This window comes from Littorina saxatilis, unplaced genomic scaffold, assembly GCF_037325665.1.
Source record: "Littorina saxatilis isolate snail1 unplaced genomic scaffold, US_GU_Lsax_2.0 scaffold_2311, whole genome shotgun sequence".
Classification (NCBI taxonomy): Eukaryota; Metazoa; Mollusca; class Gastropoda; order Littorinimorpha; family Littorinidae; genus Littorina; species Littorina saxatilis.
This window is the reverse complement of record NW_027126281.1, coordinates 1-12500: the sequence shown is the minus strand read 5'-3', so window position 1 is coordinate 12500 and position 12500 is coordinate 1.

Below are 12500 nucleotides of genomic sequence, written 5' to 3'. Positions count from 1 at the left end.
TAGGCATGCTTCATCTGCAAAGTGATCTCTCTCTCCCCCTCTTTCTGTCTCTCTCTCTTCCTTCTTTCTCTCTCATCCTCACTCTCTTTCTCTCTCTCTCACACACACATACACACACACACACACACACACACACACACATGCACACACACACATACACACAAACACACACACACACAAACACACACACACATTCACATGCGCACGCACACACACACACACACATTCACATGCGCACGCACGTACGCACGCACGCACACACACACACAAACACGCACAAAAACACACACAAATATAGACACGCACACAAAGACACACAGATAGACACATACATATATAACATACATAAACACACACACATACCTAGCCACACATACACACAGTCCGGGCAAGAGTATCACAGCCCAGAAACAGAGACACGTGCTCACTCAGACAAACATGATGACAAAGAGACAATGGACAGAGAGACAGACACACAACCAGAATGATATAGACATACATATTATCAGACAAATAGACAGACACATACACACGTGCACACTCTCTGCATCTTTTATTGGAAGGGATATACAAACAGGTTAAATGTTAAATAGGTTTAATAAAAGCATCACAACAATCCTTCCTTCAAGAAGAAGAAAGGGGAAGAAGAAGAAATAACGATTAGGTGTTTGTTTCACCATACATATCTTATCACCAGCAGACGGAAAACGCAAGACCTTTACAATCAGCCACATTCGCAGTACCACGACGGTTCTGGTGGCCAATTTTAGCCTGCAAAGTACCAACCACCCCCATCATCATCACCACCATCACCATCATCATTATCACACATCACTACCAGCAACCGATAACGATCAAGACGTTTTGCTTAATGGCTCATTGATTTCAGCCTTAGTTTGCTCCAGGAAATGCCGGTGTTTGAAAAGTTCTCAGAACGAGCTGGAAGCACCAATCAGCGCGCGCAGACGGGAGAGTTCCTTTCTCGCAGGAGTGTATTCCTACGCGATTGCAAGCCTATTCAGTCTGAGGATTGAATTGTGAAAAGGGGAGGAGCAGGGGGCCCGCGTGGATTGTGATGAAACTATGCAAACTTCTTGGAACTGTATGAAAAGACCATTCAGCACGAAGAAGACCTCCGTCTTAGTGTTTGTAGATTTCGAGAAAGCCTTCGATCGTGCGGCGAGTGAAATGATACCGACACTTGTGGCAAGATTGCAACGTCCCTGGAAAGCCACTTGATAACAGCCGAAGACGTCGTGGGCTAATACTGTAGAAATGATTGGCTGTGATTTCAATGGGCCCCGATTCGTGACTAGCAGGGGGGTCTTCTTTGCGCATGGTTTTATAAATGTGTGCACTTCTTGCGATTTCAATGGAACGAAATGTGCCAGTCACAAAACGGAATGTTGCGAAGATTTCGAAATTCGTCCCTTTCCCTCTGTGATAAGTTATTATTGGTGCTGGACTTGGTTAATTAAAGTTAAACAAAAAATCAAGCTGGTTGAGGAACAAAATATTCTTAGAAATTCATCGCCAAACACGAAATATACAAGTTTTTTTTAAACATTTTCTTAAAAGCTGATATGGAATAATAAAACTTCATATTAGTTGCTTTGTTGTGTGTAAGCACCACGTTTGAATTCTTTTGTTCTCCATGTATCACAGTCATAGAAAGTAGAAGCGTTTGACACGTTGTCTGGAAGTAGTAGGAACTTTTTTGTTTGTAAATTTGAAATAATCTAGTCGTCCAAGGCTTCCCAAAACAATCCTTTTTTGGCTATGCCGCAAACAAAGAATATACACACTGCGAGTAAAGTTACAGTACGCCTTCAGGAATTGCTTGTTACGACGTCAGCAAAGCTGGTGTGATTTTAGCTTAATTGACAGAATCAGCGGCTAACCTAGTCTTAATTTAAGCATGCTTTCACGATTTGATCAGTTATTGAAGTTGTTAAAGCAACAACATTTAAAAAAAAGAAAAGAAAAAAGGAAGACAAAATTAAACGAACAAGTCCGAAACAGATAGACCGCCAAAGTTCCAAAATCAAGAATAAAAAAATAAAAATGGTTAATTTGTAATTTTACCTTGAAACGAAACATTCACTAGAGCCGATGTTCGAAGTCAACACAGATAGACACACGCTAATGAGAAAATTAATAGTATGAGAATGTAAATACTCTGCACACGAATAGAGAAGGAGAAAAAAAAAGACATAGAAAAAACGAAGGAAATGAAATCATCGAAGACTTATCGTTATAAATCCCCAATGCAGTGAGATCCCGAATTAAAAAAACAAACAACCCAAAAACTTATATTAAGTAGGCCTAAGTCGTTTCGTCCTTGTACAAAGACCTCTCCTGTTTGCGTCACCGCTGCAGAATGTTTTTTAAACAAATGTCAGAAAAAGTGTTAGCACTTATCGTGCCAAATCAACACAGCACGTTGAACAATTTTTTTTTTAAATCGAAGACCAATAACAGCAAAAACTGTTTTCCATCGTAGACGATCGATAGCAGGCCAGATTTTTTCCCTCTCTTATTCACTCTCTTTTTGTGTTTAGCCTTTCAGCATGTAACCGCGGAACGATGAATAATTGCAGTGTCAGGCCATCAAGCATGGTGCCAGAGACGCGTACAATTCCAGGCAATTCAGGGGATGGCTGTTTGCAAATAAACTGTCACGAAAAGTAGTCCTAGACCTGTCAGGTCGAACAATGCCAGCAATAGCCCTGTTTGCAAATAAGCTGTCACACAGACGTGAGAGTGGAGACAAGAACAACAAGGAGAAAAAAAGGAAAAAGAGAGATAGAGAAAATAAAGTGATTTGGGGCCTTGTATCGAAGTGGGTGCGTGTTTGTAAATAAACTGTCAAGATGTCACTTGTAAAAAGACAAAGGAAAACACAAGCAAAGAATTAATAATAATGATAAGAAGAAATAAATGTGGCTGCGATTTTTATACCTTTAAACCGTTTATAGGCTAAGGGCATATGCATTTATAAATAAACTGTGAAAGTGCTAATAAAGAACCAAATACAACAACAACAACAACAACAACAACAACGCACGCACGCACGCACGCACACACGCACGCACGCCCGCACGCACGCACGCACGCCCGCACACATACACACACATACACAAACACACACACACAAACACACACACACACACAGATACACACACACAGACACACACACACACACACACACACACACACACACACACACACACACACACACACACACACATACAAAACAATAAATCAATCTTTTAGAGTGAACAATGTGCCAGCAATAGCCTGTTTGCAAATAAACTGTCAAAAAGACATGCGAATGAGGGGGAGAAACGGCGGGGGATGGCATTGATCTTGACCTTGGATCGAAGTGGATGCGTGTTTGTAAATAAACTGTCAAGATGTCAGTGCGGGAAGAAACAATATAAAACGGTGCCACCAAAAACAAACAAGCTACGATGTGTCAACTGAACTGCAAACCGTGTATCGACTATCGATGTTGGCATGTGTTGGTAAATAAACAGAACAATTGTTCAGGGGGCAAAAAACATTTGACACACACACACACACACACACTCACACACGCGCGCGCGCGCGTGCACACGCATGATCAAACCTTGAACGCAAGCTCGCACGCATCCACGCACCAACCGCACACATCAACGCACGCAGACACCCACGCACTCGAGCACACACACACACGTACGAACACACGCACGCACACCCAAACATTCAAACATAACAGTTGCTCGTGTGAAAACCCGTTTAAGAATGAAAAGAAAATAAAGTAAAAATTGCGGTGACTGTCCCTTGAAATAAAATTACGTCTATAATTTCTCTCAAGTAACTGTGCGCCACATCACGTGCAGAAAGTCTGTTTGAAGAAATCAACACTCACATTAATCGGGCTGTCACTCTAAAGAACTGCGTGTTTGTAAATACACTGTCACCAACAAAAAACGATGCAAAATAGCTGCCTATTGAGGGCGTGGGTGTTTGCAAATAAACTGCCATGTTGGTTGGTCGTGGCAGAACAAAAGCAGGAGACAGCAACTTCCTGCAGGACAAGCGGGTTCTAGAGAGTCTGCAAGACGGCAGGATAGGACTGGCACTGACAAGTTTTGTCACAGACCGAGTTTGACAATTGCTGAAGGCTTGTGCTACATAATAGGGCTAGGACGAATACATGAAAACTGGTTTTGTTAAATACAGGGAGATCAGCGATATTGGATGTTCGGAAATTGTTCATAGTAATGATAGCGCGACAATTATTTTTATGAAAACACGATCCGGCAGTAAAAAATAAAACGAAAAAAAAGCACATCGGATAAAGCGACATTTTTCGTTGAGTTACTGAGGTAGTCAAGTCTAAAAATCTCTCTCTTCAAAGAAATTGCCGGTGTGTTTGGTCTCTAAATATATCGAATAATGTAGAACATTCAACTCTCACATCAAGCAGACTGTCGCTCAACATAATTGGATGTTTGCAAATACATTGTCACCAACAAACCACGAGACAAAATAGCTGCCTCTTGAGGGCGTGGGTGTTTGCAAATAAACTGCCATGATGGTTGGTCGTGGCAGCACAAAAGTTGGAGACAGCAACTTCCTGCAGGACAGTAGGGTTCCAGAGGATATGACTGGCACTGACAAGTTTTGTCACAGACCGAGTTTGACACTCGCTGAAGGCTTGTGCTGTTTAACAGGGCTGGCACGAATGCACGTGCACGTAAACCTCTCAAATTGCAGTGTTTTCAAACCAAGAACGTAAACAATATTGAAAAGAAACACAAACAACAGACAAAGCAGCACAGTCCGTTTAGCTACTTAGGTAGCCTAGTCAAGGAAAGTGTATTTCCTTCAGATATCAAACGTGCATTCCATCTCAGTATATAGGTCTGATTTGGGTGCGGGGGGGGGGGGGGGGGGGGGGAGTGGTTGTTGTTGGGTTGGGTGGTTTTTTCCGGGGGAAGTGGCGACAGAGACGGAAAGGCAGGACAGCAATCCACCTTGCACAAGTGTCACGTTTCAATATATCACTCAAGGTGATTATGAACCGGTTAATTACTACTAATTAACTAACCACACCACGATCCACTCTCGCAGGCATACAATTAAATAGAGTCAACAAAAGTATAAGTTTCAGACGCCTGTTTATGTATAAACTCTCCACCTCCCTCGAGCCTTCACTCAAAATATGTTCCTTTTACGTTCTCAACACGTAAAAAACCAGTGTTCACTGACAAAATGCCAGTACTATGTAGAAAATTATAGTAACACGCTGAACCCGTGTAAATACAGTCGAAATGAGAATGTTCTGTTCGAAAAGCTCTAGTTCGTGCAGGTGTCACACACCCCACGTTGTCCCTACTCCAATGAAATCATAGATACGAAAAGACAACGGTGGTCAACGGGGTGCGTACGACATGGTGCACTTAGCTTTATCTCTGCTGCTGCTGCTTAGCCGGTATGCTGGTTAGTCGGTTCGCTGGTTAGCCGGTCCGCTGGTTAGCCGGTTCGCTGGTTAGCCGGTCCGCTGGTTAGCCGGTCTCCTGGTTAGCGTAGCCTCAACAGTTCCCGCCAGAGTCAGCCGTGCCGATGTTACGGGAACGTAACGAACGAACGAAACGAACGAACGAAGGAAGGCTGCAAACAGAAAGCATCGGTGCACTAAACATGTCAGCTACCCCTCACCCACCACCTTAAAACATGTCATCTTTAAATATCTCATCGAGCACGTGGGCCTGCACAAAACTGACTTTTTACAACAACAAAACAGCCATTTTCCGTCCTTCTCTCCCTATCTGCAAAAACCATATACAGATTAGTATTTTAGCGTCACAGAGAGTAAATTATGCGCTAACCTGGAAAGAACAACAGAGAGTATTTCATTCCACAACACAGACTCATCAACAGCGTTAAATAATGATTTATTACCTCAAAAGCCTATGATTGTAACTCTCAATGGAAGCAAAGTCCGCCTCCTCCCTGGAACAGTCTCTGTTCGTCAACAGTGACCCAAAACGTCCAGAACCCCTTGTCGAATCCTTATGCGAAAGCCATCGCCGACGAAGGAAATGTGACGACTTGTCCTCAGCAAAATACGTGGCAGAGGAAAGGAATAACTTGTGGAAGTTCCCCTAGAGTGCCGAATATGATACTCGGTGAAAAACCATCATACTCTAGTAACTGTGTGTTAGGTCCTTCCCCTTCAGCCGCTGGGTGTCAAGTGTGTCGTCCTTGAGTCTCTGACAGACCACCTAGCCAAATACACGTGACTGACCTTGTCACCAAACCAGTCCAGCTATACACAGTTTTGCCTCCCCAAGCAGGAAAAAAGACACGAGAAACTCAATCCCTGAAAATCCCGTGCGCGCTGTCAGCGAAAAAAACCGTCAGCCCTATGACAGCAGAAACCTGCACTGTGAAGCTCGTGCGTTTCAAAACATCCGTGCTCGGGAGCGCTGTCAGCAAAAACTCTGCTGTGTCCAATATCACGCACAGGCGCTTTCTATCATACATTGACCCAGAACAGGCACTCCACTGAGTGACGCTTTCTTGGTCTCTGTCACCCGATCGTGACACACCTCCCCTCTTCAAGACGAAACCTCGGTTTCGCTCACAGTCATGTTCTCCTCTACAGCCCGAGAGAGAAAGTCAGCTCCAACATTGTTGGCGCCCGGAATGACGCGTACCGTGAATTGGTACGGTTGGAGAATCAACGCCCAGCGCATAAGTCTGGCGTTTGCCAACCTTGCAACCTGAAGATATTGCAGAGGTTGATGGTCCGTCTCCAGACAGAAAGGTCGTCCGTACAGGTACGCTTCGAACTTCTGGATGCCCCAGACAATGGCGAGACACTCGCGTTCAACCGTTGCATACGCTGCCTCGGCCGAGGTCAGCTTACGGCTGGCGAAGCAAACAGGGTGCAAAAACCCCTCTGTCTCCTGAAGCAACACTGCCCCAAGTCCCTTCCCTGAAGCGTCTGTCCTCAGCACGAAGTCCTTGTTCAGGTCTGGTAGTCGGAGAATAGGCTGACTGGTGAGTCGCCTCTTCAGGGTGTTGAATGCGGAGCTACATTCCTCAGTCCACACTACAACGGTCGGTTGTAGTTTCTTGGTAAGGTTGGTCAGTGGTAGAGCGATTTCGGCAAAGTGCGGGATGAAGCGTCTATAGAAGCTGGCTAGGCCCAGGAAAGACCTGACTTCTTTCTTCGTGCGCGGTGGCTCCGCCTCCCGAATCTTCTGGATCTTGTCGTCCTCTGGAACGAGCAATCCCTCGCCGACAACATGACCCAGGAAAGACAATTCCCGGAATCCCAAGTAGCACTTGGACGGTTTAGCTCCCAGATTTCCGTCCTTCAACCTTCCGAACACGTCGCGCAGGGCGTCGAGATGTTCAGTCCATGTCTCTGTCGCGATCAGCACATCGTCGATGAAACTGCTGATGTCCTCGCGCTTCAATGGTTCCAAAAGTTTCCTCATCATGCGAGTGAAGACGGCACCTGCATTCTGTAGACCAAAAGGCATGACTGTCCACTGGAACTGGCCGAATGGAGTGGTAAATGCAGTCTTTGGGCGGTCTTCCTCGGCAACTGGGATTTGCCAGTATCCCTTGGTGAGGTCCAGTTTGGAAAAGTACTTGGCCTTGGCCAAGTGACTGAAGAGGTAGTCCACATCAGGCATGGGTTCCGCGTCAAACGCCGTAATCTTGTTCAGCTTCCGGTAGTCAACACAGAACCTGACGCGTCCATCCTTCTTCTTTACAAGCACAATTGGTGAACTGTAGGGAGAGTTCGCTGGCTCGATGACGCCCAACTTCGTCATGTCGGCGATTTCCTTCCTGACCACCTCCTTCTGGGCATGAGGCATGGGATACTGCTTCGTCCTCACTGGCTGTTTCTCCAGCAAGTCGAAGGTAAACTCCTCTAGATGCGTCTGAAGTGGTATGTCTGTAAGGACCCGTGCTGCATCCTTCAGGATCTCTTGCAGGTCCGCCTGCTGGTCGTCCCCAAGATCAGGTGAGATGTGCACGTCCGTGAGATCCTCACTAGCCTCCAGCGGACAAACTGGTACCCGTCCTCCTCCCTGTTCTTCCGTTGTCTCGTCCATCACGACAGCAACTGCTTCTGTCACTTTGTCCTTTTCCCCGTAGGCAGTCCTCTCTATGTAGGCGCGCAGCAGGTTGGCGTGGTACAGGCGTGCTTTCCCGTTCATGACGATCCTGTAGTCGTTTTGGCCCACTTTCGCTGTCACCTCAAAAGGTCCTTGCCACTGCAGTTGTAGCTTGTTGTGTTTGACAGGTAGAAGTAGCAACACCCGTTCTCCAATCTTGAAGCTGCGCGGCCGTGCCTTGCGGTCGAATCCTCGCGCGTAACGCTGTGCTGCTCTTCCCAGGTTCTCTTGAGCCAATTTGCAGGTCTCTTCAATCCTGTTCCTGAGTTCTACGATGTAGGTCGCTGTCGTCTGCACCTCCTCGTCAGCTTCTTCGTCCGTCCAAGCTTGACGCAGGATAGCCATGGGACCGCGTACCTGTCTGCCGTACAACAACTCAAATGGGGAAAAACCCAAGCTCTCCTGAGGAACCTCGCGGTATGCAAAAAGCAATGCTGGGATGTACCTGTCCCACGTGCGTGGTTTCTCCTGAGCTAGTTTCCTCAGCATGGTCTTCAAGGTGCCATTGAACCTTTCCACCAGTCCGTTGCACTGAGCATGGTAAGGAGTGGTGAAGTGCTGCTCCAGTGATAGCAGTCGTGCTGCCTCCGCCATCACTCCTCCCGTGAACTGCGTGCCTCTGTCGGTGAGTACCTCTGATGGAATTCCCAGCCGGGACCACATAGTAACCAGAGCCTCAGCTACTCGCGTGGCTTCAATCGATTTCAGAGGGATCGCCTCTGGGTATCGAGTAGCGTAGTCCACCATGGTCAAAATGTATCTGTTTCCGTCCTCAGACGCAGGCAAGATGGGCCCGATGATGTCCACTGCCACCCGACGAAAGGGTTCGTCGATGAGCGGCATCTTCTCCAAGGGGACCTTCCTCACCCTTCCTTTGGCAACCACCTTCTGGCACTTATCGCAGGACGCACAGAAACGTCGGACATCCGTGCAGATGCCTGGCCAGTAAAAGTGGCGCCAGACACGATCCGTGGTCTTCTTGGTACCAAGATGACCTCCCAGAATCGAGTCGTGTGCCGTTGCCATGACACCCTCGCGAAACTCGCGAGGCACGACAACCTGTTTGAATGTACCTTCTTGGTTGCTGAACTCACGGTAGAGCAACTTCTTGTCCCTGAGGAACTTTGACCTCCCATGCTTCCCGCTCAGCTTCACCTTCCCCGACTTCGCGTGCTCCCGAGGAGTAGCTAAGGTCGGGTCAGAATCCTGAGCCTTCGCGAGAAGCGCGGGGGTCACGTTCCCCAGGGCAGCTCGTGCAGCAGGTAGGGGTTTGAGAGGTTTGTCCTCTCGCTCCGCCTGTGCCCGCGTGAGCACTGAAATGACGTCGGGAGACCGATAAACGGGAACCTCCCTGGTGACGCCGTCCACAAACTGAACCCGGTTTCCAATGAGCAGGTCGCATGGAGGGTCGTCCATGACGACGGCCACAATGGTCCCCGTGAACAACGGGGTTACGACCTTGATCACTGCCGTGTTCAAGTCGTAAGCGTGAGATGCCTCGGCCATTCTCACCCTGATGCTGTCTCCTGTGTAGGCCATAGCTGGAACTAGACTCGCCCGAACCACTATCATGTCTGCCCCTGTGTCCCGCAGACCTTCGCCCTTCACTCCGTTAACGTAGACGTTGCAGTGGGGCTGGAAATGTTTCCTGGAGCACGGAACGCAGAGTTGTGGGATGGTGCATGAGCTCGTGACGTCCCTGAACTCCTCACTGCCAACGAAGTGAACGCCCTTCTGGTCAGCCTGTCTCTTGTGGCAGTCCTTCTTCACGTGGCCCCGCTTGTTGCAGTAGTAACACTGGATGTCAGTTCTGGAACTCGATCCCTTGTGTCCCTGATCGTCCTTCCCGTCCTTGGGTCCTGAAGAACCCGAATTTCCCGTTTTTCCTGGCCGTGAGCCTGAAGATTTGCCGGAGATCGCCTGGGCGTCCTCGTGCACTCTGATCCAGTCGGCTGCCTCCTGAGTAGTCTTTGGCTGGTGTTCCTGCACGAAGGTCACCACCTCAGGTCGCAGGCTGGACATCAGTTGTTCCATGACAATGAGGTCGGCAAGGTCGTTGACGGTCCAGTCCTTTTCGGCCATCTCCACCCAGCGCCGCAGGTAGAGATTAAGGCGTGCCACAAACTGATGACTCAGCTCGCCGCTCAGTCTCTTGCTGTTACGCAGACGTCGTCTGTAGGCTTCAGCAGTCAGGTTAAAGCGCTGGAGTAACGCCTTCTTAAGTGCCTGATAGTCTCTCGCCTCGTCGTCATCCAAAGCATTGTAGAGCTGTAATGCGCGTCCTTTTAAGCAGGTGCTAAGGCGGCTAGCCCACGTGGCCTCTTCCCACTTCTGGTCAGATGCAATGCGCTCAAACCGGCGTAAAAAGTCGTCGAGCTCGTCCTTGTCATCGTCGAACGTCGGCAGTCTCGTACGGTCGGCAACAAACGTCGGCGCGCTAGCCTGAGTAAGCGTACCCTTCTCGGCCTGTAGCCTAGCTAGCTCTAGCTGGTGATCGCGATCCGCCTGTTCCTTCCGGTCTAGTCTGTCACGTTCGTCTTTCTTTTCCTGTCTGTCAAGTTCGGCCTGCCGTTCAGCCTGTCGTTCCCTTTCTTGTCTGTCAAGTTCGTCCTTCTTGTCCTGTCGGTCACGTTCTTCTTTTCTTGTCAGTCGCTCAAATTCTTCCTTCCGTTCTACTTCTAAGCGTTTTAGAACGCTTCGGGCTCTAACGCGTGCGTCTCGCTCAGTCGGTTGCTCGCTGCCAGGAGTCTCGAAAGTTATTCTCCTCGTAGGAGATCCCCCTGTAGCCATGGTTAGTTTTAGCAAAGCTTTATTACCAAAGTAAGTCTAACGCAGCTATAGCTAGAACACGCGGTGATGAAATGGATACAAAAATCCAGCAACCGAAAAATGCAGAAGAAAAATCCAAACGGTGCAGAACAAATCGCGTAGCCTACTTTATGGCTGCTTTTTGCGGTGAAACAAAGTGTTTCCCACAGCCGTGGCCTACTTTATCGGCTGCTTTTTGCGGTGAAACAGAGTGTTTCCCACAGCCTTGGTTAGGACAGAAGTCCTCGGACCCTTCCCCCCCAAAATTCCAACAAAGTCAAAATATGGAGAAAAATCCAAGTAAAACAAGACGGTAGAAAATGTAACCTGTTACGGAATGCGAAACAACAATGTAGAGAAAACTGAGTAAAACGAATAACAAATCCGCTAACCCCGCTCAGCTCTCTGCAACGGAAAACTCTGAACGTACAACAACAAAGATTCACAAACAAAGGAAAGGGAGATAATCACAGTTAGCGCATACAATAACTCACAAATTACAATTTACATTTCCTGCAAGATGTGAATCGCTTAAGGTGTGGTATATGATCAAAACTATACAAAAAAGGGTAGCACCAAGCAGAAAATAAGTCGAGCACTGACGAGATTATCTGCTCTTAGTTATCCTTAATTGGTGGGTCTTTATCAGTTGGAAATTAACTGAGTAAATCCCGGCTTGGCCCCCACGTGTCACGTTTCAATATATCACTCAAGGTGATTATGAACCGGTTAATTACTACTAATTAACTAACCACACCACGATCCACTCTCGCAGGCATACAATTAAATAGAGTCAACAAAAGTATAAGTTTCAGACGCCTGTTTATGTATAAACTCTCCACCTCCCTCGAGCCTTCACTCAAAATATGTTCCTTTTACGTTCTCAACACGTAAAAAACCAGTGTTCACTGACAAAATGCCAGTACTATGTAGAAAATTATAGTAACACGCTGAACCCGTGTAAATACAGTCGAAATGAGAATGTTCTGTTCGAAAAGCTCTAGTTCGTGCAGGTGTCACACACCCCACGTTGTCCCTACTCCAATGAAATCATAGATACGAAAAGACAACGGTGGTCAACGGGGTGCGTACGACATGGTGCACTTAGCTTTATCTCTGCTGCTGCTGCTTAGCCGGTATGCTGGTTAGTCGGTTCGCTGGTTAGCCGGTCCGCTGGTTAGCCGGTTCGCTGGTTAGCCGGTCCGCTGGTTAGCCGGTCTCCTGGTTAGCGTAGCCTCAACAGTTCCCGCCAGAGTCAGCCGTGCCGATGTTACGGGAACGTAACGAACGAACGAAACGAACGAACGAAGGAAGGCTGCAAACAGAAAGCATCGGTGCACTAAACATGTCAGCTACCCCTCACCCACCACCTTAAAACATGTCATCTTTAAATATCTCATCGAGCACGTGGGCCTGCACAAAACTGACTTTTTACAACAACAAAACAGCCATTTTCCGTCCTTCTCTCCCTATCTGCAAAAACCATATACAGATTAGTATTTT